This window comes from Pipistrellus kuhlii, unplaced genomic scaffold (assembly GCF_014108245.1).
Source record: "Pipistrellus kuhlii isolate mPipKuh1 unplaced genomic scaffold, mPipKuh1.p scaffold_m20_p_6, whole genome shotgun sequence".
NCBI classification, from domain to species: domain Eukaryota; kingdom Metazoa; phylum Chordata; class Mammalia; order Chiroptera; family Vespertilionidae; genus Pipistrellus; species Pipistrellus kuhlii.
Genome location: NW_023425562.1, coordinates 15785916 through 15813659, shown reverse-complemented (window position 1 = coordinate 15813659; position 27744 = coordinate 15785916). Strand labels below are relative to the sequence as shown.

Below are 27744 nucleotides of genomic sequence, written 5' to 3'. Positions count from 1 at the left end.
TTCATGCGTTTAAGTCCTGACTCCCAGGACCACTGCATTTCAGGACAATACTTTTAAAGGGGTGACTAGGGGAAAACGAGGTCACCAGTGTGGGCCCTCACCCAATAGGACTGGTCTCCTTACAAGAAGAGGTAGGCGATTAGGACCCAGGTACACACAGGAAAAGACTGTGTGAGGACACAGGGAGAAGACGGCCATCGACAAGTCGAGGAGAGAGGCCTCAGGAGAAACCAAACCTGCCGACACCTTGATCTTGGCTGTCTAAACGCCAGCACCATGAGAAAGTGAACCTGCTGTTAAGCCCCCCAGTCTGAGGCACTCCGTCATGGCCGTCTGAGCAGACTGACACGGGAGAGGCGGCCAGTGCCCTGGTGAGCTGTGCGGCTGGGGCCGGGGCTCTGGCTCTAGCTGGGGGCCCCACAGCTTCCTTCCTGGGGGGCAGGGGGTGTAAGGATTAAATGCACAAGAGGGGCAGCTGTCTGTGGGCTCACCTTCCCCCCTCCTTGGCTCTCTCTTGTGTGGACAATGTCATTTACCCACAAGGGAAGGAGACTTCTCTCTCACGCTTTGCTGTTTCCTGGGTACAGAAAGCCAGAGTGAGACGGGATCCGGACACCAAGAGCCTGGGTTGTCTTCCCAACATGTTACCTTTTCTTTTTCTTTAAAGCACTGTCATGGCCCAGCCGGGTGCGGCTCAGAGGCTGAGCGTCAAGCTATGAACCAGGAGGTCATGGTTCAATTCTCAGTCAGGGCACATGCCCAGGCTCAATCCCCAGTGGGAGGTTTGCAGGAGGCAGCCGATCAATGATTCTCCCTCATCATTGATGTTTCTATCGCTCTCTCCCACTCCCTTCCTCTCTGAAATCAATACAAATATATTTAAAGCACTGTCCTGTGTATTCTTAAAGTCAAGACTCACAACAAATTTGTGAAATAGCCAGGATTAGAAATCTTATTTTCATTTTAGAGATGAGGTAAACTGAGGCTCAGAAAGAGTGACTTTTCTGTGACCCATGACTTTTTAGATTGGACCCAGGTTCTGTGAGCTCACATTCATCTGCTCTCAGCTTCCCTCTCCTGCCCCTCGACCCCCGCACCCGTCACGGACACCCCAAAGACTCAGAAGCACCACCTTCACCAGGCTACTCCTCTGCTGCAAAACTTTCAATGGCTCCCAGGTGGGGGCCACATCAAGCCCCCACTGGCCTGCACTCGCCCCTGCCCTTCTAACCTCTTGCACCCCATCTCCAACTCCATTGTGACAGACCAATCCCCCAGTTCGATGGACACATACCATGCTCACTGACAACACCTTCTCCACTTCTTTCTGACTAGCTTAGGAGCCACCTCCTCCAGGAAGCCTTCTCTGACTGACCCGAGTTCTTTCCACGGTGCTTTAGGCCCAGTCACATGAGATGACTCTCAACAGGATTGCCCTCGTTTTGTTTGCAAATTGCTTAACCAGGCTAGTCCCCAGGACAAGGAGCACATCTTCCTGCCAGCCCCGTGTACCCAGGCCACAGAGAAAATATACAGCCACCCTTGTTGTTCTGTCAGAAAACCAGCCGTGGATACGTTGCCCCCGCAATGTAAACATGCTCAGAAATAGCTATTGACAAGCTCAACGGTGCAAACAGAATCTCATTCTTCTGACTTCTGCCACGATCCAAGAGTGCTGGGTGTCCACCCTGGCTGCTGGCCTCAGGTGACACTGTTTCAGCTTCCCGCTGTCCTTGGGCATCCCAACGACCCCACCATCTCTGCCTCTCCTCACCAGCTTCATGACCTTGAAACAAGGCCTCTGTGAACTCCAGGACTTACTACCATTTAAAGAGTGTGGGTCGCCCTAACTGGTTTGGCTCAGTGGACTGGGCATCGGCCTGTGGACTCAAGGGTTCCAGGTTCGATTCCGGTCAAGGGCATGTACCTTGGTTGCAGGCACATCCCCAGTAGGGAGTGTGTAGGAGGCAGCTAATCGATGCTTCTCTCTCATCCCTCTCCCTTCCTCTCTGTAAAAAAATCAATAAACTATATTTAAAAAAAAATAAAGAGTGTGGGTCTTCCTTTAAGGATGTCCTCTTGTGCTAAGACTAACCATCCAGGATGAGAATTTTTGTCTTTTATTCACTTGCCATATCCCCCGCTCCAAGAAAAAAGGCTGCTATACAGAAGCTACTCAAAAATATCTGTTGAATAATTCTGTTGGCTAAACGAGACTACTAGCTTTCAGCCAGGCCTTGAGCTAGGCGGGCCGCGTGGGTACTGGAAGCCAGAGGAGTGCCTGGCAGTGCTGTCCTTCAGGCCTAACTCCAGCATCACTTACCCCTCCACGGTCCCTCTCCTGTCCTCCCCCAGAGGTTTCCTCCGCCTCTCCCAGGCTATTTCCTTCTGAGGCAACCAAGAACTGGAACTCCAACCCCAAAGGGAACTGCCTCTCCACGGCTGCTGTCCCCTCCAAAACCGAGCAGTGGAGCGGGGTGCTGCCAACACAGCTTGGGAAGGAGGTCCCTGTTGCATCGTGCTGAGCACCCCTCTGCCCCCAATCCTTCTGAAGGCAAATTCCCACACACAGGGAGCCCACCTTGACCATGAAACTCCCCCTCTAAGCAACTCCCTAAGGGGCTGGCCAATCACGAGGATCAAAGCTGCACCCCCAGCCACTAGCCTGACGCTTGGCATATTGCAGTACATTCTGGCTGAATGAATGAATGAATGAATGCACACCCCCTTCCTTTACTCAGCACATACTTCCCTGCTGACTGTTTCATTCCTTTGTGTGTGTGTGTCTATACTTGGTGGTGCTGGGTGGGGAGTAAGGAGGGGCTGGGAGCCAGCATGTCCTGTGGCTGCTGCCTCGGTCTGTACAATGGGCTGGCCACACTGGCTGTGAGTTAAAAAGCCTGCAGGGCACATGAAGGTTCAGCTCTAGCAGCCCTTGACCTCCTGGCCAATCAGCCCTGCTGAGGAGAGGGCACAGCTTCAGGAGGCTGGACTGGGCCAGGAGACACACAGAGAGGACAGCCACCAGGTCACACACTCGGGCCAACCTTCCCACCAGGTACGATGTTTACCTGGGCACAGGTTTTATCTGCATTTCTGGATGGTGTACCAGAGCCACGGGATCTGCCTGCACCCCACAGTGTCCAGCACATACTGGGAGAGGGGCCATCTACAAAGACCCCTCCTAAGAGCTCACATGAACTGTCCCCGGATACTGTCCTAACCACGTGCAACAACTCACTTCAGCCTCACAGTGGCCCTGTGAACCAGGCACTAATGTTGCTCCATTTTGCAGAACTAAAGCACAAGGCACGTCGCTATGTCTATGGCTGGTTCTGTGTGGCGACAGAAAGGACACAAGAAGGTGAGGGACAGGATGTGGCCTCTGGGCCCAGTGCCAGCTGTGAAGTCCTGAGGGAGACTTAATCTCTTGGAGTATCTTTGTGAAGTGGCCATGATATCAAGACCTGCCTACCCCCCATTTGAGGCATGAGAGCACATGGCTAACTCATAAAATACGATACATGTGAGGGGCAGCTGGTGTTATTTAAGGATAGGGCGATCCTGGCCATTTCTCCTGTCCCTCTCCTTTTTAGGAGAGGGGAAGGAGGAGTGCTGGAGAGCTGGGAAACACCATCTAAAACCAGACGCTCGGCTGAGAAGTGTTGCTAATGAAGGCAGTGATGCAACAGAGCTGCGAGCCTGGTGTTCACGGGAAACAGTGGTGATGTTGGCAATAAACAGAACTTGAAACTAATAAAAACCAAGTTAAGCACAGCTGGTATGGCTCAGCAGCTGAGCATCGACCCGGGAATCAAAAGGTCACCAGTTGGATTCCCGGTCAGGGCAAATGCCCAAGTTTCGGGCTCAGTCTCCAGTAGGGGTGTGTGCAGGAGGCAGCTGATTGATGATGTTCCTCTCTCATCAATGTTTCTATCTCTCTATCCCCTTCCCTTTACTCTCTCTAAAAATCAATAAAAACATATTTAAAAAACACACAAAACAAAGTTAATTATACAAAACTAACGTAACTACAAATCAACCAATTTCTATAAAAGGGGGAAAAGGATATGATACACACAATTAATACAGTATTCAAGTGAAGAGGTCGAGTGATACACCAGCCTTCCCTTCACATACACTGAGTGGCCAGATTATGATGATCTTTGAATGCCTAATAATTTGGCCACTCAGTGTATATCCTATATAATAAAAGGCTAATATGCAAGTTGTCCCCTCAACAACCAACAGGCAGGCCAACCACCCATGTCCCCTCCCCCTGGCCAGGCTGGCCAGACCCCCATCCATGCCCAAATTCATCCACTGGGCCTCTAACACACACACACAGAGTGGCTAGATTATGTGTTCAGAGATCATAAAATCTGGCCACTCTGTATATTTTCATGCAATAATGCTGCCGCCCTATTTTCAATAACATTTTTTAAGTTGTTAAAAACACCAGCACACACACACACTAAGGTATCTCCAATGAGAACCAAGCTTCTCTTTGCCACAGTGTCCTCCCGAGATGAAACAGCTTCGTTTCATCCAAATGCCTGCTGTTTCTGATATAGTATTAGATGAGTGAGGTCAATATTCCTCCAGGATGAGATAGAGGGGAGCCAGGCTTTGGGGGCCAAATGTAGCACCTGGAACTGGCCTGTACCCACTGCCCCACCCAGCAGGACCTCCGTCCCCACACGGGCAGTCTCACGCCCAGGCCTGAAAGTGCCCTCACCCCATCCACTTTCATTCCAGGTGTCAGGCAAAGCATGTGGGGAAAGAAAGGGTACCTCCCACTCCCACAAAATCCCCTTTCGCTCTGGACCTTCTGGCGTCTGGAACACCCGATGATCAACCCTGGTCATGCTTCAAACAGGCTAGACCGCAGGGAGAGTGGAAACAGGAGGGAGCCCGTCAGAAAAGCTGGCTCCTCAGAACAAGGGGGACCCCAATTTGGATATAGGGAGAACCACGAGGGGTCTGAAACCAGCCAAGAAGACATGGGAGTTTTTAAAAGCCCACCTGGCAAGTGTGGCCCAATGGTTGAGTGTTGACCTGTGAACCAGGAGGTCATGTTTCCATTCCCAGTCAGGGCAGTGCCTGGGTTTCGGGCTTGATCCCCACTGTGGGGTGTGCAAGAGGCAGCCAATCAATGATTCTCTCTCATCGCTGGTATTTCTCTCTCTCCCTTCCTCCCTGAAATCAACAAAATATATATTTTTAAATAGTCTCCCCCCATAATCGAAAATCTCCTGAATTCCTGGTTGTCAAGAAGATTCTTCCACTACTTTAGGGGTGAGGAGCGGGGGAGGCTGGGGAGCAGTGTGCTGCTGGCTGGAGAAGGGGTAGGGCCTGGGAACTCAGGCAGGAGGGGAACCCCGGAGGTGGAGGGGTCCCAGACACACTGAGGCAGGCAGGACACAGACCTAGAAAGGCAGAGACAGCACAAACCTCAGAACAGGAGACCCTTCTGCACCTACAGGCAGAGGACCCCCGGCAAGAAGGGGGAGGGGTGTCCCTAGGAATCAGGAATCCTCTTAAATCACTAATGTGAACAAGTACCATGGTGGACAGCGTCCAAAACACCAAGGAATAAACTCCCCCAAGGTCCCACTCACCTTCAAATCACCACCAAGATCAAGGCCAGCTTTCCATTGGCAGTAAAAATGAGTCACGCTCCCCTCCGTGCTCCTAGGAGTGGTTCAGCCTCAAGGGGAGGGGAAGGCTGAATCTCATCCCCTAACACTCCTCCTTATGAGAAAGGGGGGTTCAGTCAAGACAGCCAATCTGCATACAGGAAAGACCCTGGAGCCCCTCTTTGCAGCTCCAGGATCCCACCTCCTCAACAAATGCTGCCTCACCTCTGGCCTCCAGGGGCTGATTTAGGGTTATTGGTAGGAGGGAACAGGGAAGGTGACATTGAATGTAGGAAGTCAGCCCTGGCTGAATTTTATGGCTCGATTCTGAGATAAATCACTGTGGCCCAGGGACCTGGCTCCAAATAGATTTACAGGTTTTAGTATTTGTTTGGGGCATTACAATTAATCGAAAGGTGCCTCTTCCAGGTACTGTTCTGAAATGTGGACCTTGGACCCCAAGCACTCACTTTTATTGGCATAATTATGATCGTTTAGAAATGGTATTTATCTGGAGTCCTCATTCCCCAGGAACAGTGCTCTCTGTAATTCCAGGCCTGCCTGAGTTCCCAACAGTCAGGACCAACTCCTCTTGTAGAAATTAAACAAGCTAAAGTCCCCTCTACAAGTGTGGGACCCTACTATTTGCTAACCTTACACCCTCCACAGTTTGTTAGTTATGGCTCTGAAGGCCCTAAGGGCCAGGAGATGAGGGGAAGATGGTGACCACCCCAGATCAGTTCCAGTCACAGCCACCCTGTCCACCCAATTTCACCTCAGGCCACCAGGAGTGGCAGCATGAAGTGATGGGTAAGAACGCAGCAGCCAGACTGCCGAATTCAAATGTTGCCTTTCCCACTTAGGAGCTGTGTGACCTTCGGCAAGTTACTTAACCTCTGTTTACTGTCTCAATTTTCTCTTCTCTAAATGAGGATGATAAAATAATGCCCATCTTACTCTGCTAAGTGAAGTAAGTCAGAGAAAGACAAATACCATATGATCACTTATATATGATCACTTATATGTGGTATCTAAAGAACAAAATAAAGTAGAAACAGACTCACAGATACAGAGAACAAACGGCTGTTGGAGAGGAGTGGGATTATGACAATAGATGAAAAAGGTGAAGGGATTAAGAAGTGCAAATTGGTAGTTATAAAACAGTCATGGGGATATAAAGTACAGCTTAAGGAACATAGTCAATAATATTGTAATAACTATGCCTGGTGCCAAGTGAGTACTGGAAATATCAGGGAACATTTTGTAAAGTATATGACACTAATACAAAATAATACTGACTGTATACTGTAATTGAAAAATTAAAAAAATAAAGATAACACCCATCTCACAAGGTTTTTATAAGGATTAAATCAGTGAATAATTTTAAAGCACGTAGTACAGTGCCTGGCACATGGTTAAGTGTGAAAAGAACTGATTTATTGGTAACAAAAATGTTCAAGTTCTCTGAGGAAGAACTTTGTGGCTAAAATGAAGCATCTAGAGTAGGGGTTCATAAACTTTCTGAAAAGTGCCAGAGAATAGGCCAGTGGTCAGCAAACTCATTAGTCAACAGAGCCAAATATCAACAGGACAATGATTGAAATTTATTTTGAGACCCAAATTTTTTAATTCTTCTAACGCCATTTCTTCAAAATAGACTCGCCCAGGCCGTGGTATTTTGTGGAAGAGCCACACTCAAGGGGCCAAAGAGCCGCATGTGGCTCGCGAGCCACAGTTTTCCGACTATGGTTCTAGGGTTTGTGGGCCACACACTCTCTGCTGAGATTAGCCAAAGGCAACCGTGGAAACACACCAATCAATAGGCAGGCTGTGTGCCAATAAAAGTCATTCTGGAAAGTATGCTTGGGCCTGGGGATCACAGTTTGCAGACCCTTAGACTAGACCTAATTTCCTATTTTACAGATGAAGAAACAGGGCAGGGAGTTATCTGACATCACTGGAACCCAGGTCCCTGCCCTCCTAGGCCAGGGCACGTTCTCCAATCAGGAGCCCCAGAAAGGGAAAGAGACAGTCGGCACTGCCCGCACACATGCTCCCACCACGTTCCGCCAGTTGAAGACCTTGAAAAACAGTGACCCCGAGGCCAGCGCTTTCCAACTACAATACCAACCGTGGGCTCCCTGCAAGTGGCACAGGGGCACAGGTGTCTCCTGGCTCATCTCTGTAGCGCCCCAGCAGCCAGCATAAGGTCTTGCCACAGTGGAGCTGCTCTGAGAAGGCCAATAACTGTGGATGCCCTGCAGGGGAAAAGATGCTCAGGAAGGACGGGCAAGGGCAAGACTTGTATATTTCAGCCAACTCTGAGAGCGACTGGTTAAATGACAAGGGGAAGCCATTTGCCGAACAATCCTATCTAATAAAAGAGAAACATGCAAATTGACCATACCTCTGCTACAAACTACAAGCCACACCCACCAGCCATTCAGGAGTGAGTATGCTGGCCCTGGCCTCCGCTCAAGGTTACAAAGTTTCAATTATAGAAGGCAAATAAATCCCAAGCAGCCAGGAGCTGTAGAGCACGAGAAGCCCGGTGGGATCGGGCCTAAACGGGCAGTCAGACATCCTGCGATGGGTCCCAGATTGGAGAGAGTGCAGGCTGGGCTGAGGATCATTTCGTGCACTGGGCCTCTAGTTAAAATATAAAAGTGACATCGCACAAAGCATTTACTATGACTGCGTCCCCATGACACACATCCCATCCCTCCACAAAAGACTGCGAGTGGCCAATAAAATGTGAGCTCCGTGGAGGTCTGTGAGAAGGGACGATACTCCCTGTCTGTGACACTAGTCCTTACGGCCCTAAAACAGCTGACACCCCTCCTACGGGAAGCAGGGTCTGGTCTCCATCCCTTCCCTTCACTGTGGTGAACACGTCGAATCTGGACTCGGTATACGGACATGACACTGAGCCCGTTTCCGGGACAGCCTCTCCCTCCTGTTTCTTGAGACTTTCACTCTCAGAGCCCAGCCACCATGCTCGGAGGAAGCCCGAGAAGCCCCGAGGAGAAGCCCATGACCTGTGCTCTTCAAGTTCAGTCATTTGCACAGGTCACAGAGCCATCTGCTCCCACAGGTAACATGGAAAAATGTTCCTCTGTTACAAATTTGGCAGGTGGGGTGAGAACGTAGGCTCCAGATTTAACATTCTGTTATATAAATAAGGGACTGTAATAACGTCATTTATAGTAAGCTATTTATCTTTGACTGTTCCTGGCACTGAGCTCCTAAAACCCTTGGAACCTATAAGAACTATAAAGGTGCCTTGATATTCATACCCCTTCCCACCAGGGTTTATGTTAATAAGATGACTTTTGGAAAGCACCTAAGGATGCTGCAGCTGGTTGCCAGGGGAACCAACCATGTGATGGAAGGGCTGGAACGTTCAGTCCCAACCCCTTTGACCTCCATCTGAAGAGGAGAGAGAGAGACTGGAGATTGAATTCACTCACCAATGGCCAATGATTTAATCACTCATCCCTATGTAATGAAGTCTCCATACAACCCAAAAGGATGGGGGTTCAGAGAGCGTCCAGTTAAGGAACGAGGTGAATGGCATGTCTGATGCCCTTCCCCACACTTTGCTCTACAAAGCTCTTCCACCTGGCTATTCCTGAGTTCTACATTTTATAGCAAACTAGTACTCTGGTAAGTAAAATGTTTCTCTGAGTCCAGGAGCCATTCTAGAAAATTAATTAAACCTGAGGAAGGTGTCTTTAGGGTCTCCTAATGACAGTGAGGAGCACAGGTGACCACCCCAGGACTTGCAAGTGGCACCTGAAGTGGGGGTGGGAGGAGGCAGTCTTGTAAGACTGTTAACCTGTGGGTCTGCCGCCATCTCCAGGTAGGTAGTATCGGAATGGAGTCAAATTGTAGGACACCCAGCTGGTGTCAGAGAATTGCTTGCTTGTGGAAAACCAACACACACTGCACATGTATTAAGGACAAATCGAAAGAAGCTAAGATATTGGGGGTCCGGGGGGAGGGACTAGAAAGAAAAAGCAGGTCTCAAGAAGGTCTGAAGGTAGGGCCAATATTTTTACCATAAAATATTTTTGTCTTGAATATCATATGAGCACATCCACGAATTTGAAACGGAGACCCAGAGTCCCAACCTAGATGTAAAATGACAGTTGGGAGACGTCCCGATTTCAAATACTCAAATGCACACCCTAATTTGGGCTCAGAACCAATGGCCACCGTTGCTCACAATACAGAAGAGAAAACCTGGCTTTAAGCGCTGAGTTACAGTAGTTGTCTCAACTTCAACACAACTCTTCCAGATTATCTGAATTCGAGTAGCAAACCTATCCATTTACTAGTGTGAGTTAGCTCTCTAATGCACCCTGTAGTTATTAACTTTAGATAAGAGCACTTATCACCCGTTGGAGAATGGATGTCAAATAGAACACTCTTAATTGTAGCATATTTGTTGCTAAGATAATCTTTCTCACAGATACATTGAAGCTTCTGGTTATCAAAATTCTGGATAACAGAAGTTAGTTTCAAAGTCTAAACTTGTTAAACAGGTGCTTTAGAAAAAAAAAGTGGAGGCCGAAACCGGTTTGGCTCAGTGGATAGAGCATCCCCCTGCGGATTGAAAGGTCCCAGGTTCGATTCTGGTTAAGGGCTTGTACCTTGGTTGCGAGCACATCCCTGGTAGAGGGTGTGCAGGAGGTGGCTGATTGATGTTTCTCTCTCATCGATGTTTCTAACTTTCTATCCTTCTCCCTTCCTCTCTGTAAAAAAACAATAAAAATATATTTAAAAAAAACAAAAACAAAAACAAAAAAACTGGAGACTATGTAAAAGGAGTATTTTCTTTACAAAAATATTTACTGAAGCTGTCTTTAGGTAATGACCACCTTTTGTAAATTCAAATCCCAATCATACACATAAAAGTTTGATGTAAGTGAATATTTAGGAACCTGCATTTGTTACATGAAAAGAGGCAGCCTTGGGCTGAAACTGGACATGTATTATTCAAGATGTTCCCAGTACCAAGCTCGACAGAAGCTCAACCCAAACCTGCTTGTGCTGCACTTCCCAACATTCGGCACTTTTTTTTTTTTTTTTAAATGTTGTCTGTCATTCCCATGTACATAATATTGTCCTTGACCTTGTATTGACTTTTTATTAAACTTAGTTTCTTCTATGCAATGATGAAATAACGAGTTTTTTTTTTAATGCACATTTGTATAGATACAGAGCTTTAAATTTTTTATAAGTTCATAGACTTTTAACTGGAAATCAGCATATACTCCATCAGCATACTTGAAGGCAGGGGTGGGGAACCTTTTCCTGCCAAGGGCCATTTGAATATTTACATCAAAATTATCAACCTAAAAATCAGGCTGCTCTATTTGGTCAAACATTTAATTAACTCACTCCGAATGCCTTGGCAGGAGCAGACCAGATGATTTTGCGGGCTTTAAGGCATAGCAGGGGGCGGGGAGTAACTGAACAGAGAACCAGCCTTTAATTTGTTTTCTCACTGGCAAATGTGGTATGTGACCTTGGCCAAGTCACCTGCTTTTTCTTGCCTCAATGTCCCCACTGGAAGTGTCACATTGGCCCAGACAGCTCTCTCGTCACCTCACAAGAATGCCAGGAGTAATAACCCCTGGTGGTGCTGACAAAAGCATGAAAGGAGACAACAGCCCGTCCACAGGGCCCGGGGGCATCAGTGTCTACTCAGCCATATGAGCTGAAGCATTCGGCTGGCTCTTTCCTCCTGGCCCAGTGAACGCTGAGCCCAGGGAGCTGGGGATCTGAGCTATGGAGGTCAAAGCAGGCGGCTGGGGACGAGGATCTCGGTACACTAGTGCTTTTCTGGCTCTAAAACCTATTACAGACACATTAAATAAACTTGGCCCTAAAGAGGTAACTAAAGTCACTGCAGCCCTGTGGGGACACACCAGGAGCCAGCCTGCTGGAGGTTTAAAACCAGGTCCCCAAAGCAATCCTTCTTGTCTATACTGCCACGTGTTCAGTCTGTGGACTCCTGGAACCACCCGCCACCCTCTCCTCACCCTCACCCTCACCCTGACCCTCACCTTCACCTGCCATCCCCCTGGGTCTCAAGGGAAATGGAAACAAAATGACTAAAGACACAGAGGTCTGTGGCTCACTCTGGGCTCCCAATGTTTGTTGCCCACGTGGCTGGTTTCTCTCTCACATGTATGAGGCTGCAGTCAACCACGTGTGTTTTATCCAGAGGAAGGAAACACATCACGTCACTCATCAGCAACCCTTTCCCCATACCCTTCTGCAGACCTAACGGGAAGCCCACATCTCCTCGAGAGACCTGGAACACAGCCTGGCTCAGGATGGGGATAATTCCTACCTCACTGAAAAGGAATCACTTTTATCAGGAAGAACAAACTGCCAAAACATAGGCTCAACTGGCCAAATCCGGGAGACCTAGAGCTGCTATGTTAGATGCTGGCAGGTGCTGAAAATGACATCACAGGGTTCTTCCCCGCTATGCCTCAGAGGCCTGGCACTGGGAACCTCAGGAAGAGGCGATTGGAGATCTCCGATATTCACTCATCCAATCCCTGAGGTCACTGAAGAGAAAACATCCAGGTGTGCAGTGACTGCCAAAGGCCACCCAGAACATCACAAGGAGCCATCCGCCTAACTTGTCAGTCCCTGTGTGTGATGGTTAAAAGGCAAAACTGGAGCAAAATGGGTTAGGTCACTTCTCAGCTGTGTGACCTCAGTGAAATTGCTTAACCTCTCTGTTTCCTCGTTTTCTCATCTATAAAACAGGACCTTGAAGGCTAATAAAGATCACACATGTAAAGTACTCACTAAGCAATTTAATACTGTGGGTTAAGAAATAATAATAACTAGAAAAGGCAAAACTATAGTGAGAGAAAGTAGATCAGTGCTTGCCAGAGCCAGGGAGTATATTATATTGAGGTATAAAAAATTTCATCTCTGGTCCAGCCAGCATGGCTCAGAGGTTGGGTGTCAACCTACGAACCAGGAAGTCATAGTTCGATTCCTGGTTGGGGCACATACCTGGGTTGTGGGCTTGATCCCCAGTGTGGGACATGTAGGAGGCAGCTGATCAATGATTCTCTCTCATTATTGATGTTTCTGTCTCTCTCTACTTCTGCCTTTCTCTCTGAAGTGAATAAAAACATATTTTTAAAAATTAAAAAAATTAATCTCAATAGATGTGACACTTCCACAAATAAATAAAGCCTATTAAAATTTGGTGAGGAAAACATTAATTGTTGTTTCTCCAACCATAATTTCCCTTCCCACTTCCCTAACAGCAGAGCTCACCTCTACAGATGAGGCAAAAAGCTTGCTATTTCAACCCTACTAGATATTAAACTGATAAGAACAGATACTACATTCGATCTTAGCCAAAAGGCCGAGAAGAGATCTCAACCTCGACTTGAGCTTAGGCATGGGTATTGACCCATTTATCTTCAATGGACTTGGATGAAAATTTTAGAGGGAGGATTCTGGAAAATTTCCCCCTCCCTGATAGATCAAGACACAAGGAGAAACGAGAAACTGACTTTCCTGCCTGCCTGCAAGTGCAGTTATGAGAATGTGATGTCTGGACCATGGAGGGGGACAGTGCACCTGAGGATAAAGGCCAGCATGCTGAAATGGCGGCCTAGGAGGTTAGAATGAGTCCTTGCAATCACTACTGAGCCACTGAGTGAACCAACCCTAGGACCACTCTCTTCAGGCCTCTGGCTATGTTGAGTCTACAAACACCTTGCTTTCCAAGCCACTGTTAGTCCTGTGTTCTTTTGCCAATAACCCAACATCCTAACAAGCCAGGTGTTTTTATCTCTCCCAACTTCCATCTCCAATCCGAGAAGTGAGGTCATGGAGAGGTCTAAGATAGGACCTTGTGGCTAGAAACTGAGCCCCATCAGAAAGCTGGTCCCACGGTCCCCACAGATAATACTTCCCTCTCTGGTTCCGAAACAAAATGAGGAAACAGATGCTGGTTTCTCTTGGGCGCACCGCTACCCCCATCAACCGCATGTGCATCCTGCGGTGTGATAATAGTGTCAGGTGTGACCCTCAAGCAAATACCCTTTCTGGTGGCCATAAGGACATCCCAGTTTACATCTGTGTCCCAGCAGGACTGTTAACAGCACCTCCCTTCACTCTCAAAAGTGTGTCCTTTTCCACACACACAAAAAATTAGAATCACCTCTGGCTGCCTCGGCACACTTTTCTTTCTCCTTATCCAGTACTCCCCATAAGGCCATTCTGTCTTCCCCACCTAGATGCAGATGGCAGGCAGAGGCCCTGCCAGTTTCACCAGAATTCATCTCAGCTCATTCAGAGCCTGGTGCCCAGCAGGCGTCTGCCACAAGTCCTGCTAAACTGAACCAAATGTAACAGGTAAGAGCCTGCAGCAAAAGGATCAAGGTAAACTAGTACAATGTGAGCATGAAGAATCATTTTTTTTTGGAAGGAGAAGAGGAAAAACTGGGTGCTTTCCCAGAATCCCTGGCCCTCCCCACCAAGTGCTATTAGCACAGGGTCCCGTGTGAAACTGGCAGCGCACATCTGGGCGTCCAGCTGACTGATGCAACCTTGCTGCAAAGGCAACTGTGCTCCTGGTAACTTGTCATGGCAGCTAGTGGACAGATGATCCCACAGATGCTGACCATCCTGCAGATGCAAAGGGACAGAAAGCCTCTGCTCCCTGAGAAAGCCCAGGGACTGCAGACTGACCCCAAGAGACAGACAGACAGCATGCTCTCAAAAACACTTTGCTTGTGAGCACCATCCTACTTGGTGACACACCAAGATGTGGATGCCCCGGGAGGCCACTATCTTAGTCTCAGGGCTTAAAATCGTAAGTATCTCAGCAAATGCCCTACAAATACGTGGTGAGACCAGGACATTGCTACCCCAGGGAGTAGGCCCTACAAGGGAACAGCAAGGGAAGGGTCAGCTCCATCCAGCCTGGATGGAACCACACACATTCTTTCTGAATAACTTCAGGCTCAACTGTCACAGCTACAGCTAGGCACTTCCATGTCTCTGCCTCTCCGTCTCTCTCCCTCGTGGAAGTTGCTTGGATGCAGCGGGGCAAACAGGGAATGCTTAGCACTGTGCCTGGCACGTAATAGACACTCAATAAACACCGATTCCTGAGTCACTTACTTGAGCCAAAATGATTTCTGTGTGTTAGAGGAAAGAACTTGCAGTGCGTGCTGTTGCTTCTCTCATGGTAATCTGGAACACATTGAGCCAGCGCTTCTCTAACTTCTACTCACATCACAGACTGCATCTACGCAGCCGGCTCAGCTAAACATACATCTGATCTTCAAAAGCGCCTTCTGTGCTAAAGTTAGGCTAGAAGTTGGCTGCACTGTCACAGAATCTTAGCTTGACAACTCAAAGCCATCAGAAGCAAGCAGGGTGATGAAAGGCCTGGAAGACATCTCTCGGGACAGCCATGGGGCAAGGGGTGGCAAGGGCTGGGCAGTGGCTGAGGCTCACAGAAGACCTTCGCAGCTGCAACAGCCTCTGGTAAGGGAAGGCGCTGCTGCACAGGCAGTACACTGCCCAGAGTGGGAAGCATCTGAGCAAGTGCTGAAGTAGTCAGGACTGCCACACAGCGGGAATGGGCGAGGTGACCTCCAAGATATCTTCCCTGTTTGAAATTCCAGGAACTCAAGACTCTGGGCTTGGGGGAGCCAGTGTGAGGCACAATCTGGGGCATGAGTAGCAACTGGAATCTGCATAGGGCACCTTTAGGGGGAGCCCGGACAGAGCCTCGTCTATAAGTTCATGGCCAAAGTGAACAGCAAAGGAGAACATTCTGGCTTTCCTGGACGACTGGTCTGCAGGCTTCTGCTAAGAGTGAAGCCCGGGGCAGGAACAGCCCCTCACGCAGCCCTGCACATGCCTCCGTCAGGGTGCAGTTGTCCTGAGGTCCTTTTCAAAGGTTTCAAGCCCTGGTGGGTATGGGTCAGTGGTTGAGTGCTGGCCCATGCACCAAAAGGACGCCAGTTTGATTCCTGGTCCGGCACAGGCCGGGAATGTGGGATGCAGCCAATCAATGTTTCTCTGTCTCTCTCCCTTCTCCCTTTTCTCTAAAAACCAACAAAAACTTTTTTTTTTTAAGTTTCTAGTTAGGCCTCTCTCTCCTCCTCACTCACTCTCTCCAGCAACCCAGGTCCTGCAGCATCTCTCCAAGGTTGAAACCCAAGTCTGTGAAGGGTGATGAGCCCCAGGACCTTCCTGGCCTCCCCAAGGGCCTAGACCACAGGCTGGAGGACCCTGCTCCCCAGGGCTTTTTATGCTAATTCCTCCTCTCAGGACCTCCAGGCCACATCCCAAAGCAGAGTTTCCAGGGAAGATTTTTTCTCCACCCCAGATCCAGGCCAAAACCGGCAAGCGCCCCACCCCCTCTCCCACCCCCTGTCCTTTCTCCAAGCACGCAAACCTTAACAGGGGCCCCTTTCAGGCAGAACTCCCTCTGCTCCAGCTCCCAGTCTCACCCCTGGCCCTGGAGATGTTATCAGGACTCAACCGCCTTTGGTTCTGAGGCCAGTAATCACCCCTCAACACCCCCTCCCCCCCCCCCACTGTCACCCCCATTCCACAGGACTGGCTTAGCACATGCGCAAGCTTCCTGTCCACACTCACTTTTGAGTTCTCTGGTTTTTCTTCACGTCTTATGAGCTCAGCTCTTTGAAAGGATGCTAGTTTATACAGCATTTCTAGGGACTTGGTAGTTGGAAGGTTTTCAAGATTGTTTTACTTGACTGTGGTACTAAAAATATTCTAAATCGGTGTTGGAGTGCCCTCTTTGGTCTTGTTCATGGGAGCTTTCCTTGACTGACCTCCCACCCCAAACAACTGACTGGTCACGTCCCTGCAGATCCACAGACATAGGCTGAGCACCTACTATTAGGCCCTAAGGATTAAAAAACGGAAAAAGTTGGAGCTCTGCCTAAAATGCGAAGCTCCAGGACGGCAGGAAGAGAAGTTGCCACTTTTCTGTTCGATTTGCACTCTCTTCTCTGCCCAGGTTGTTACAGCTTTTACCTGGCCTCTTAAGTCCACATCCCGTCTCATCTCGAAACTGGACTGCCTGCTCCACATCTTCCTTTCCCTTTCCTCGTGGCCCCAGGGCCTGGGACAGCACCTGCTGGCTGTGGACATTAAAAATGCATACGCCAGCCGAAACTGGTTTGGCTCAGTGGATAGAGCGTCGGCCTGGGGACTGAAGGGTCCCAGGTTCGATTCTGGTCAAAGGCATGTACCTTGGTTGCGGGCACATCCCCGGTGGGGGGCGTACAAGAGGCAGCTGATCAATGACTCTCTCTCATTGATGTTTCTAACTCTCTATCTCTCTCCCTTCCTCTCTGCAAAAAATCAATAAAATATATATTTTTTAAAATGTTTTAAAAAATGCACACGCCAGTCCCCTAACGCCCTCCGATGCTTCCAGCTGAAGCTCATTCTTGGCTGTCGCTGGATTCTGCTAGCTGGGCCTCCAGCATGACACAGCATCCCCGCCTGGCTTCCCTGATGACAGCGGCAAGCGGCATGACAAAGGATCCTCTGACAAAGGGAGGAAGAGGTCTCCTTATTGTCTACAGCAGCCCCACCTCACTCCACTCGGCAGCAGACCCTTCCCCTCTCCTGGGCCCATGGCCCCTGCCCACACTGCTTCCTCGGGCTTCCACCCTGCGCACCATATGTCTGTAAGGCAGTGCCGCTGGATTACCCTATCCGCAATTCAAATTCAACCTGTGTAACCATGAACTCCCCACAATCCTCCCCCTGCCTTCCCCTACCCTAGCTGACCTGCCCCAGTAACCAGGTCACATCTGGGTAAAAACCGCCACCCACTAAGTAAGTGAGGCCAGGAACCTGGGAGGCACTGGGCTCTTTCCTTATCCCCCAAAGCTAAGCCATAACTGAAGACTTTATTCCCTAAATATATATATATAAAATCTTCCTCCATCTCCACACGCATGGCCCTGGTTCCAGGCCTCAGCCCCTGTGACCTGGACCGAATGGAGCGTCCTTCAGGCTCTACCTGCGGGCTAACGGCCAAGGTCCCAGCCAGCCTCACAAAGATCCTCACTCCTGAGCCTCGTCTGCCCTTCTGACCTTGAACTCTGACCTCACAGCTTCCCTCCCTCCTTGTACCCAGACAGCCTCAGGCCTCGACCCTTTGCACATACTGTTTCTATCCCTGAATGCCCTTTTCCCATCTCCTCTCCTGGTTAATTCCTTTTCAGCTGCAGCACCTATATTACCTCCCTCAGGAAGCACTCCCTGATCTTGATGCAAGAGCAGGGCCCGCTTGTCTGTGCTACTGTAAGGCTCTCGGGACTTTCTTTACCCCTGCATTTACTGCACCATGCAGAGTTTAACTGCACTCCCTGAACCACACTGAAGTCACTGTTTAAGTATCTCTTGGGCAAGAGAGTTGGCCTCTTGCAGGAAGTGGGGGCTGTGCCCACTCACTGTTGTAGCCCCAGGTTCTGGTAGAGCCGGGCATAGAAACAGAGCCTTCTGACTCCAGGATGATCACCGAACCTTCTTAGTCAGCTCCACTCCCAGTTCCAATACCCACAATTTCCCCTTCAGCATTTTTGTGCCATTGCCCCAGCCGAAAACCTCCTCTAGGTCCTCCACAACCACCCCAGATCTATTCCCAAATTCACCTCTTCCGTGAAATCACCCCAAACGAGCCCCAGACCACTGCTATAATCACTGCCTCCCATCCTTTATCCAACCCGCCACCTGGGTAAATTAGCATTTGGATCTGGTTCCCTGGCTGGGTGTGAGCCAACAGTGGGCATAAAAGTTCTAAAAAGTTCAAGGCCATCTATTCACAAAACTGCAATGTGAGGTGACACGGTAGGCCACCTCAGCCCCAGACAGTGGATTTGAAGTCTGAGGATCAGGGTTCAGATCCCTGCTTTGCTATAGTGGCTCAGTTTCCTCATCTGCCAAATGGGAATAGTGAGAACAGCCTCCCAGGACTACTGTAAAAAGCAGATGAGATCAGCTGTGTGAAATGCTTTGCAAAGTGTAAAGCCAAATCAGGTGTCGGGTATTATAATAGTCTCCAGTGCCAACCAATCCCCTACCCAACTCCACTGATAGTTTTTTCCCTCACTTGGGTCAGGTGAGAATCAAATGAAATCTGTGGGTCCTCTTCACTTTCAGGAGGTTCCTGAAGATCTTGCCATGGGAAGGGACCTTGCTATGGGTCGAGGTCACAGGGGATGGAAGCAAAAGGCCAAACTTAAGAGTGCTGGAAGGCCCCAAGGCCTACCACCTCTCCCACATTCCTGTATGCCCAAGATGAGAGAGAGGGCAGGGAAAGCCAGGCCAGTCTCGAAGGAAAGCAATCTCAAGACTGTAAGATGAATTCCAGAGCCTTTCCTGGAATCAGAGGAGATGTGAGAAGATGTAGAATTCTCTCTCTTTGGTGAGTAAGAACCTCACTATCCCGCCCCCCCCAACCCCCCCACAGAAAACACCATCATATAAAGAAAGAAGATTGGATGAGGCATCAAAAATCCAGGATTTCGTGTCCCACTCTACAGGGCTCCGGGCCACTTTGTGCAAGCCATTTCATCCCTCTGGGCCTCGGGTCCTCACACGCAAACCAGCTCATCGACAAGGCCTTCCCAGCTCTGGGTGCCTAGGATCTGAGGATGGGTCTGTTCTCACCCTGTTCTGAAGCACAGCTCTGGCCTGAGTGTAACTCAGAAATAAGACGCAGATATCAATAAGTCATCATGATGACAACTCAAAAAGGCCACCATCGCAGCATTGTTCTAAATAACAGTGTGTGCAGGGTGAGGCAGAAAAGCAAAGCCTGAATGTGAGCAGCTGAGCCCAGGTGACCAGTGAGTCAGCAATGAGACCCAGAGGTAGAGGAACCCCACTTCCCCCAAAAGAACATCAAAAGGGGCTGCCACACGATTGGGTAAGCCATGCAGAAATACCATCCTCTTTGGAGGATTCCCCCAGACTGCAGTTTACCTGTCTGTTTGTGCCTCCTGTTCTCTAAGGGGGGTCAGGACCCTTTCTCTATCCTAACCAGCACTGCCTGCTTCCTCCTTCCTGATCTGCACTGCAAGCAACAGAAGCTTAAAGACAAGGGCAGTGGACTCTGCAACTGAGAGGAAACTGGAGGACAGTGTCAGGGACCCCAGGAGTGAGTTTGGGGATGAATAGATACAAAGCAGACCCATATTAAAACATCTACACAGACCTGTAAGACAGACACTAAACTCAGGCTCTGAGTGAGACCTCGCCCAAAGCCTGAACCTATGGCAGTAGACAGCAGCCTATCGCTGCCCATCACTGCCCAGCAGAGCAGGGCAGGACCATGGAGAACAACTTGTGAGCCCCTCATTACTCAGCCCAGTTGGCTGGCTTCAGGGTTATTTCCCACTAGCTGCTTAGCTTCCACAGAAGGATGCGCAGTACCTCTGGACCCACCTGGGAGGTTCCAAGCAGCCTGAAGTCCAAAATAACCGGGGACATTCGGCTCTTCTTCCTCTGTTACTTCCTTCTGTATTTGATAGGAACTAGCATTTTTAGTCCCTTGCAGCCAACATATGTGAAACTGATGAAGTCCCAGGGTGCTGGCTCTAAAATATTTATGATTTATTCCCTCCTACAGTGTCTGGATCATCCGTCCTATTGCACTGTAATAACATAGCTGTTTCTGCTATCTTATCTTTGTGTGCCCCAATCACAGCAGCATATCTAGCTTAAGGTAGGTGTTCAATAAACATCTTACATTCATCTCCAATTAGAATTGTTTTTTTTTTTTTTTTTTTTTGCAAGCAGGGGCCATATGTTACATTTTCTTTGTATACATGTTAAGCTCTACAAATAGGTAGGTACTCGATACATATTTTGGAATAAATGATTGATTAGTTGGCTAAACCTAATAACCCTTCTTCAGGCTGTGTCTGAGAACCCTCACGTACATGAACTCTGAGAAATACATGTATACGTGATAGAGTTCTTTGCTTTTTTGGGAGGGGAGGGGCTTCCCCATCCCTGGAGGTGGAGGGGATGGGTAGTAAAACTTGAGATGGTTTCTCAGGGTCTACACTCTAAATTTGATGGTTTTGAAATTAGTAACTAAAGAATAAACTTTGGATCCAATAACAACTCCATGAACACACCCATGTGAACACAGGCATGTATCACATAAATGTGTACCATATGCATTTATTACATGCAGATATGATTCTGGAACATATTAGAGGTTTAAAAACTGATAACCATTCACTGACAGGAAGTTTCCACATGCGTGATAACAACAGCAATGCAGACTTCTATTTTTCAGTGGCTATTGTCATGAGGACTGGTAGCAAATCACAAGTATTTTGACAAGAGAAATTACCAACATTAATTCACCCCCTTTCTCAGATTCAGTTCTTCCTGGGGAGGTAAGACCTATGGGGGAAGGGGAAGGGGGAGTAACCACTATTTCAACTAAAAGCCTTAGGCTGAGAAGAGAAATCGCAGAGGGGAAAGTAACCCTTCTCCCACTGAGAGTCATAGCATTTTTTGAGTCTCAGTGTGCTCATTTGTAAAACAGGATTAATAATCCCTGCTTCACAGGATCATCTTAATAAATGCAATGTACACAAGGCAGGGTCGCCCTGAAAAGTCAAACATATCATTCCAGCAATCTGTGAACCACCGATGACAGTCCCCCAGAATGCGGTACAAAATTACTGCCTCCAAGCGTACACAATCCAGGACAGACACTTGACACAGCAGATGAATAAACCTACCGTAGTCCTGTTCCAAACACTCAAAGGGAGTTTCCTCCAGCAACCTGAGTGCATCCTGTGAGGGGCTTGTTGGGTGCATTCTGTTTTCATGTAATTGGGTTTTCTTGAAAGCCAGGCAATTTTCTCCTGAGGTCCAAGCATGCTTGCAACCGGGATTCCTGAGGTTTTGGGCACAGATCCAGAGGTAGGCCAAAAGGCCTACTGGACAGCCTGCAGCCCCTCTCCGCCCTCTGGGCGGCACCTTCTCTCCCCTCTAGCTCTCTCTAGTGCTGTGTCACTTTCGCCGGCCTGAGCCTCCAGCCGCCTAGAAGCCCGCAGCTCGGGTGGCTTCCTTCCTTACCATGCGGGCCTCCAGCCTGGGAGAGATAATCCCGGGCCACGGAGCCTGAGCCCGGTGGGCGGAGCCGACAAAGGCTCGGTCTGGGCATCCAGCAGCAGCGAGGGCTGCAGCGCAGGGCTGGAGCTGGGCCTGGGCCGGGACTGCCGGCCAGCCCTTGGCCCTCACGGCCTCTAGGACGAAGAATATGGAGAGGGACCCCCTCCAGGGTCTGCTCGGGCATGCGTATCCAGAGAGCTCCTCGGTACAAGGGACAACCCAAGCGTGGGGGCGACGAAGGAGGCGGGGAGAGAACACTCGAGCTCCCCTAGGCTTCTCCCGGTTTAGCCAGACCATCCCTCCCCAGTGCCGCCAAGTAGGCAGCCAGTGTGTCGGGTTTAGGGGTGAGATGCGGAGGTAGGAACTGCGGGTCTCCCGCCGCCCTCGGGCCTGGGACTCCCTTATGAGCCTGGCACACACGCAAGCACGACCCCCTCTCCAAGTAACACGGGCGCGCACGCAGGCGCGCGCGGACACACAAGACTACGAGCTCAGCTGGGACCACCAGGGGCTGACAGGACCCATCTCCACCGAGATCAAGACCCGGGCGCGTCCCCACTATGCAGCGGTCTTCGGCCCCCCACTCCCCACCCCCGCCCCCCACGCTGGAGCGGCGTGTACTCACCCACAGCTGGGCGGGGGAGGCGGCGCTCACTCTCTGGTGTGCGACCCGCCCCGTGCCGCCAGCCATCCCTCCCCTTTACACGCCGCACCCCCTTCCAGCTCACGGCTGCCCCCACCCCCACCCCCCAATTCCAACCCTGCAAACTCCACGACCCCAAACAGCCAACGCCGCCCAGAGGAGGGGCTCTGACCCTTGCTCCTCTTTGAACGCCAAAGGAGAGACTTACTACCGTCTGCGGCGCACGGTCCCCGGGCCACTCCCTCCGGACGCACCGGGCTTCCCCGCGCAGCGCTCGGGAGCCCAGACCTCCACCACGGCCCAAGCCACCGCCCCCTGCCGCCCGCCCTCCCCCAAGACCGGCGTCCGGGGCGAGTCACCTGCTCTCCGTCCTGAAAAAGCCGAGCCGGACCCCACCCCGCGGCCGCTCGGGTCCCACGCCAGCGCGAGCCTTGTGTGCCGGAGCCTGTCAACTCAACTCCCGCCCCGCCGGCGGAACGGCTCCCCAGGCCCAATGACACCGCGGCGACAGCACCATCGTCTAAAAAGCCAACAGGATCGCCGCCGCGGGGAGTGTCCGAGTCTGCCATCGCAGTGATGTCCTCCTCTGCTCCCACCCCCGGTGCCTCCGGGGCCCGCAGGCTCACCGGGGACAGAGGGAGGGTGCAGACTGTCTAGACCACAGCCATCCCCGAGCCCGCGGGGACGGGCGCGCGCACACACAACACACACACACACACACACACACACACACACACGCACACACACACGGCCGCTGCCACACACAATCACTCACCAGCGGAGGGAGGGGAGACTCGCTCTGGGTCCCCCTGCAGCCGCGAGGGCAGCAGCCTCCGGCGGGAGCGGCTGCGGGAGCCGCGCTCCTCACCTCGGCGGCGGAGCACGGTGCGAACAGCTGCAAGTCCGGCCGCTGCCAGACCAACTGCTGGCCGCAGCAAATGCGGGCTTCACAACAAAAGGGAGAGGAATCACGCTCGCTCTCTTCCTCCCCCCCAGTCGGAACCCGGCACATGACAGCGGCTACCCTGCGCGGGGCCAACGCCAGCGGGGCTCCAGCCGCGCGCCCCTCCGCACCCCTCCCCACCGGCGCTCCGGGGCCAGGGCTCCCCGCGGGGCGGGGCACCCGGAGGGAAGGGGCAAACCTCGGGAGCGGCGAGCCCGCGGAGTCCGATCCCCGACAGGGAGGGGGACCACGGCGGAGCGCGGACGCCGGCTGGCAGTCCCGGGCGCACGGAGCGGGAAGGGGCTAATTGTTTGGGGCGGTTTCCCCGGATTTACCTATTAGCACGCGCACACGTCACGCAGCCCTCCTCCCAGGTCCCCAAATCCGTCGGCAAGCCGAGGTGACTAAAAGAGGGGGGCTAACGGGGGGGGGGGGGGAGGATGCTCACCTCGGGGTTCCTCTGGCCGCCGCTCCGAGCCGGATCGGGGATGGGGGAAGGGGGCAGGGGAAGGGAGGGAGGAGGCTCCCGAGAGCCGACTCCAGCCGCCGCGAGTTCCGCGCGTCCGGGCAGCGGAGGGATTTGGGCTCCCGGGCGCGGACACCCAGCCAAGAAGGGACGGAGGGAAGGAGGGAGGGAAGGGTACGAGGAAGGGAGGGGCGGGTGGGGGGGAGGAGGGAGTAGAGGAAGGGAAAAAATATATCCCTGCTCTGACACAAGGAAAGAGAATGCTGGAGAGTGACGTCCAGGCCCCGCCCTCCCCTCCGGCCACGTGCAAAGACTTGAAAGGGAAGAGGGCGGCGCGAGGCCTGCTGGGTAATGTAGTCCGCCTTTCTTTCCCGGGATGGCGGGCACTGGAGCATCCGAGGCATCCCAGTACAGCGACGCCGAAACCCCGCGCCCCACGCCCCTGGACGCTGGCGCAGCCCTGGGCGTGGACCTCAACGTAGGGAGGACTGAGGGCTTAGGCGCGTTCCTTCCAGGCTTTTGGAGAAAGGTTTGGTTTTTGGGACAGGAATGCTTTTATGGATGAGGACTTAGGCGCTTCAAGTGCAAAGTCTGTTCTAAATGGCAGATAAAAGGGAGCTTTTGTGTACGTATTGGCCGGCCCTAGTGGCGTTATGAATGCTGCATTAAATGCTGCTGTCTGTTATTGAGATGCTTGTTATAATTAACATTTGAACATCTCGGTGGCAGGGGCAGAATGTTGTAATTAGATATGCACTTTACAACCAATTAATTTTCCATTGGCCATGCTGTGTGGGCTGGGACAGGGGACGTGGTGGCTGGGAGAATTCAATACAATGGAAAATTCGGTCATCGCTTAACCAAATCACCAATGTTTTCTGAGTACCTACGAGATGCCTGGTATTGAGCTTGGCACAGACAGCCCTTCGGGAGGAGGATGCTTTACACCCTTCCAAAGCAAGGGATGATCAACTCTTTGGAGGAATTGTGTGACACAGTGTAGTTGCCATAGAAATCCATTTATTAATTCAGAGAACATTTAGTGAGCACTTCTACAGACAAGACATGTCTGGAAATGCCAAGACAAGTAAGACCCTCAGTCCCTGCCCCCAAGCTCAAAGTCTAGTGTAAGGATTATAGTCAATGCAAGTATAGGGGATAAGTCAACACTTAACATAGGCATAAGCACAAAGACCTAGGGAGCTCTCAGGTGAAGCAGCCAACCAGGATGGAAGGTGGATGGAGGTGGGAGAGGAGAGGATCAGGGAAGGCTTCCTGGAGGAGGTTTTTAAACAAAGGCAAAGGCATTGGTAGGCATCTGACAAAGGCTACAGAGTACAAATGCCCCAGATGAGAGAGAAGACAGTAAATTCTGAAAGTCCCAGCAATTTGGCAGGGCAGAGGGAGAGTGGGGGTGGAGGATCAGCTTAGAGAGCAGAAGGAGAATAGGACAGCTTCTCACTGGAGGTGGGGCTTGAAGTGGCCTTGAAGGATGAGTGGGATTTCATTTTGTGTGGAGAGCTTGTGTTCCAGTCTTGAGGCTCAGCATGAGCTAAACCTTGGAGAGAAAGCAAAGCAGAATCCAGCATGGAATGCTGTACTTTGTAGTCAGATAGCACTTTATAGTTAGAAAGAACTGAGCGTTAGCCCACTTCTGTCACTTTAAAGCTGGGTGAATTTAGGAGTATTACATGACTTTTCTGTGCCTGTGCTATCTTCAAATGGAGACAGAAACAACTGTACCATAAAGTTGTTAAGATAATTAGTGAAGCATGGAATAGCCTGGCTGTTAATAAATAATAATTAAAAAATAAAAAAAAGAGCCAAAACTGGTTTGGCTCAATGGATAGAGCGTCGGTCCACGGACTGAAAGGTCCCAGATTCCATTCCGGTCAAGGGCATGTATATTGGTTGTGGGCACATCCCCAGTAGGGAGTGTGCAAGGGGCAGCTGGTCGATGTTCCTCTCTCATCGATGTTTCTAGCTCTCTATCCTTTTCCCTTCCTCTCTGTAAAAAATCAATAAAATATATATTTTTTAAAATAGAAAAAGAAAGAAACCAGTCCCATCCTATAGAGCAGCTCATTTAATTCTTGTACCAAAGGGCACACAGGCATGTCTTGCCCTCTCTTTTAGAGGGAGATAGCAGGCCCACAGTCATGCATTCCTAAGAGGCAGAGTGGGTACCAGGAGCCAGCTGTCTGGGTGTCAGGCTCAGTTTTCAACCGTCCCCACTCCCATCAAAGGACCTCGCATTTAAGCACACCTGACACTTCCCCCAGGTTTGCCTCTTTTAGAATCTGTGCCTCATTGGCTCAGCAGTGTGCTATTTTTATGCTTTAACATCTGGAGCACTTCCTGAGTTTGCAAAATATGAAATAATAGTACCAGAGTCTCTCCACCCAGCTGATTGCCAGGTTGTCAATGCTGTTTGCACATTTGTGCGAGAGGCACGCCACCTGCAAGGAGAGAAGAATGGATCCGTCTGGGTCTTGGTTTTGCTTTTGCTTTAAATCACACCCGCAGAGGTGAGAACAGGATCCATCCCAGAGGTGATGAGAGGCTGAGCTATGAGCAAAACAACCGTGAGGAGGACATACCTCTGTCTGGGGTGTGCCTGGAGTGAGAGGGCCGGTGGGGCCAGCACAGTCTGGGAGTTAGCATCCTGGGTTTGCATCCCAGGAATGACATTCCTGGATCTGTGACCTTGGGCAGCTTACCGACCCTTCACAAAGGTGACCTTGGGCAGCTTAGTTCACAGCCTTTCTTGGCTTTGTGAGAACCAATGGTGATAACCTATTGAAATGGGATCTGTCCCAGCAAATCCTCAGTGATGATTGACTCCTTTTTTTGATGCAGAGTCTTCCTGGCCCAGAAGAATGATCCCTGAATTTCCCTTCTATAGTCAGGCCAGCAGAGCCGGCGCTGCAGCGAGGATTCTGGGGGTGACTCATCTCCATGGGCGATGTAGGGTAGGTTTGTTTCAAGGAGGCTCTGTTCAGTACTAGTTCTCAACTCCTGCTGGCCCAGCTCTGAACCCTCACCAGTCCACATAGTTATGCGTTTCCTCTCCACAACCTGATGCCCAGGCACTTCAAATTATATCCTCACACCAGGCATGTCCTGTGCTCCCACATTGCTTCTCCCTGCCTATTAAAACTTCTCTCCTGCTTTCCAGATCCTCAGCACCTGGCCCTCTGCTTTTCCACCAGCTGAATACCTTCTCTATATAAGATAGTCTTTTCACTATCTCCTGCAACTCCTACCTATTGGTATTTTTTTAAATGTATTTTATTGATTTTTTTACAGAGAGGAAGAGAGAGGGATAGAGAGTTAGAAACATTGATGAGAGAGAATCATCGATCAGCTGCCTCTTGCACACCCCTTACAACCAAGGTACATGCCCTTGACTGGAATCGAACCTGGGACCCTTCAGTCCACAGACTGATGCTCTATCCACTGAGCCAAACCAGTTTTGGCCCTATTGGTATTCTTATCAAGAGCTCTTTGAAATGGCCTTTTGGGACACAGATTCCCAGCTGGAATGGAGGTCTTTGAGAGGAAGGCTCTGCAGGGCCCTCAGACCCAAGTTTCCCAGGGTGGGAGGCCTGGTGCTTCCTCTTCCCTCATGCAATGTCCTTCCTTCTCTTCTCTGTGGTTGATCTGATGCCCCACCTGCAGGCTGGGGTCAGAGTTGCTGCGAGGTGCAGAGTTAATGAACTGACCCTGGACTTGGTTTAATTGCGGCAGATCTGAGCTGCCAAGAGTTGCTTTGTCTGATTAGTCAACACATAGCCCAGAAATTAAAAGCCAGAATGTTTCTCTCTGTTTTAAGCAGTTGCTTTTCTTAATCCATGCTTCC

The 27744-nt window shown here is 50.5% G+C and overlaps 1 protein-coding gene and 1 pseudogene across 5 annotated transcripts in view; both read right to left on the bottom strand.

Moving 5' to 3' along the window:
- CTIF (cap binding complex dependent translation initiation factor) overlaps window positions 1-24062 on the bottom strand; it is a 220229-nt gene extending 196167 nt beyond the window's left edge. For 2 of the 5 annotated variants that reach the window (XM_036419735.2, XM_045574964.1), the window contains exons 1-2: window positions 23865-24062; window positions 23249-23418 (exon numbers count right to left, since the gene is read on the bottom strand). The gene's annotated coding sequence lies outside the window, so the exon portion shown is untranslated. The remainder of the gene's footprint in view (window positions 1-23248; window positions 23419-23864) is intronic. The other 3 variants (XM_045574966.1, XM_045574965.1, XM_036419734.2) reach the window with 3 other exon arrangements.
- Window positions 12960-13059, bottom strand: LOC118708591 (annotated as a pseudogene).
- Window positions 24063-27744: the final 3682 nt, after the last annotated feature.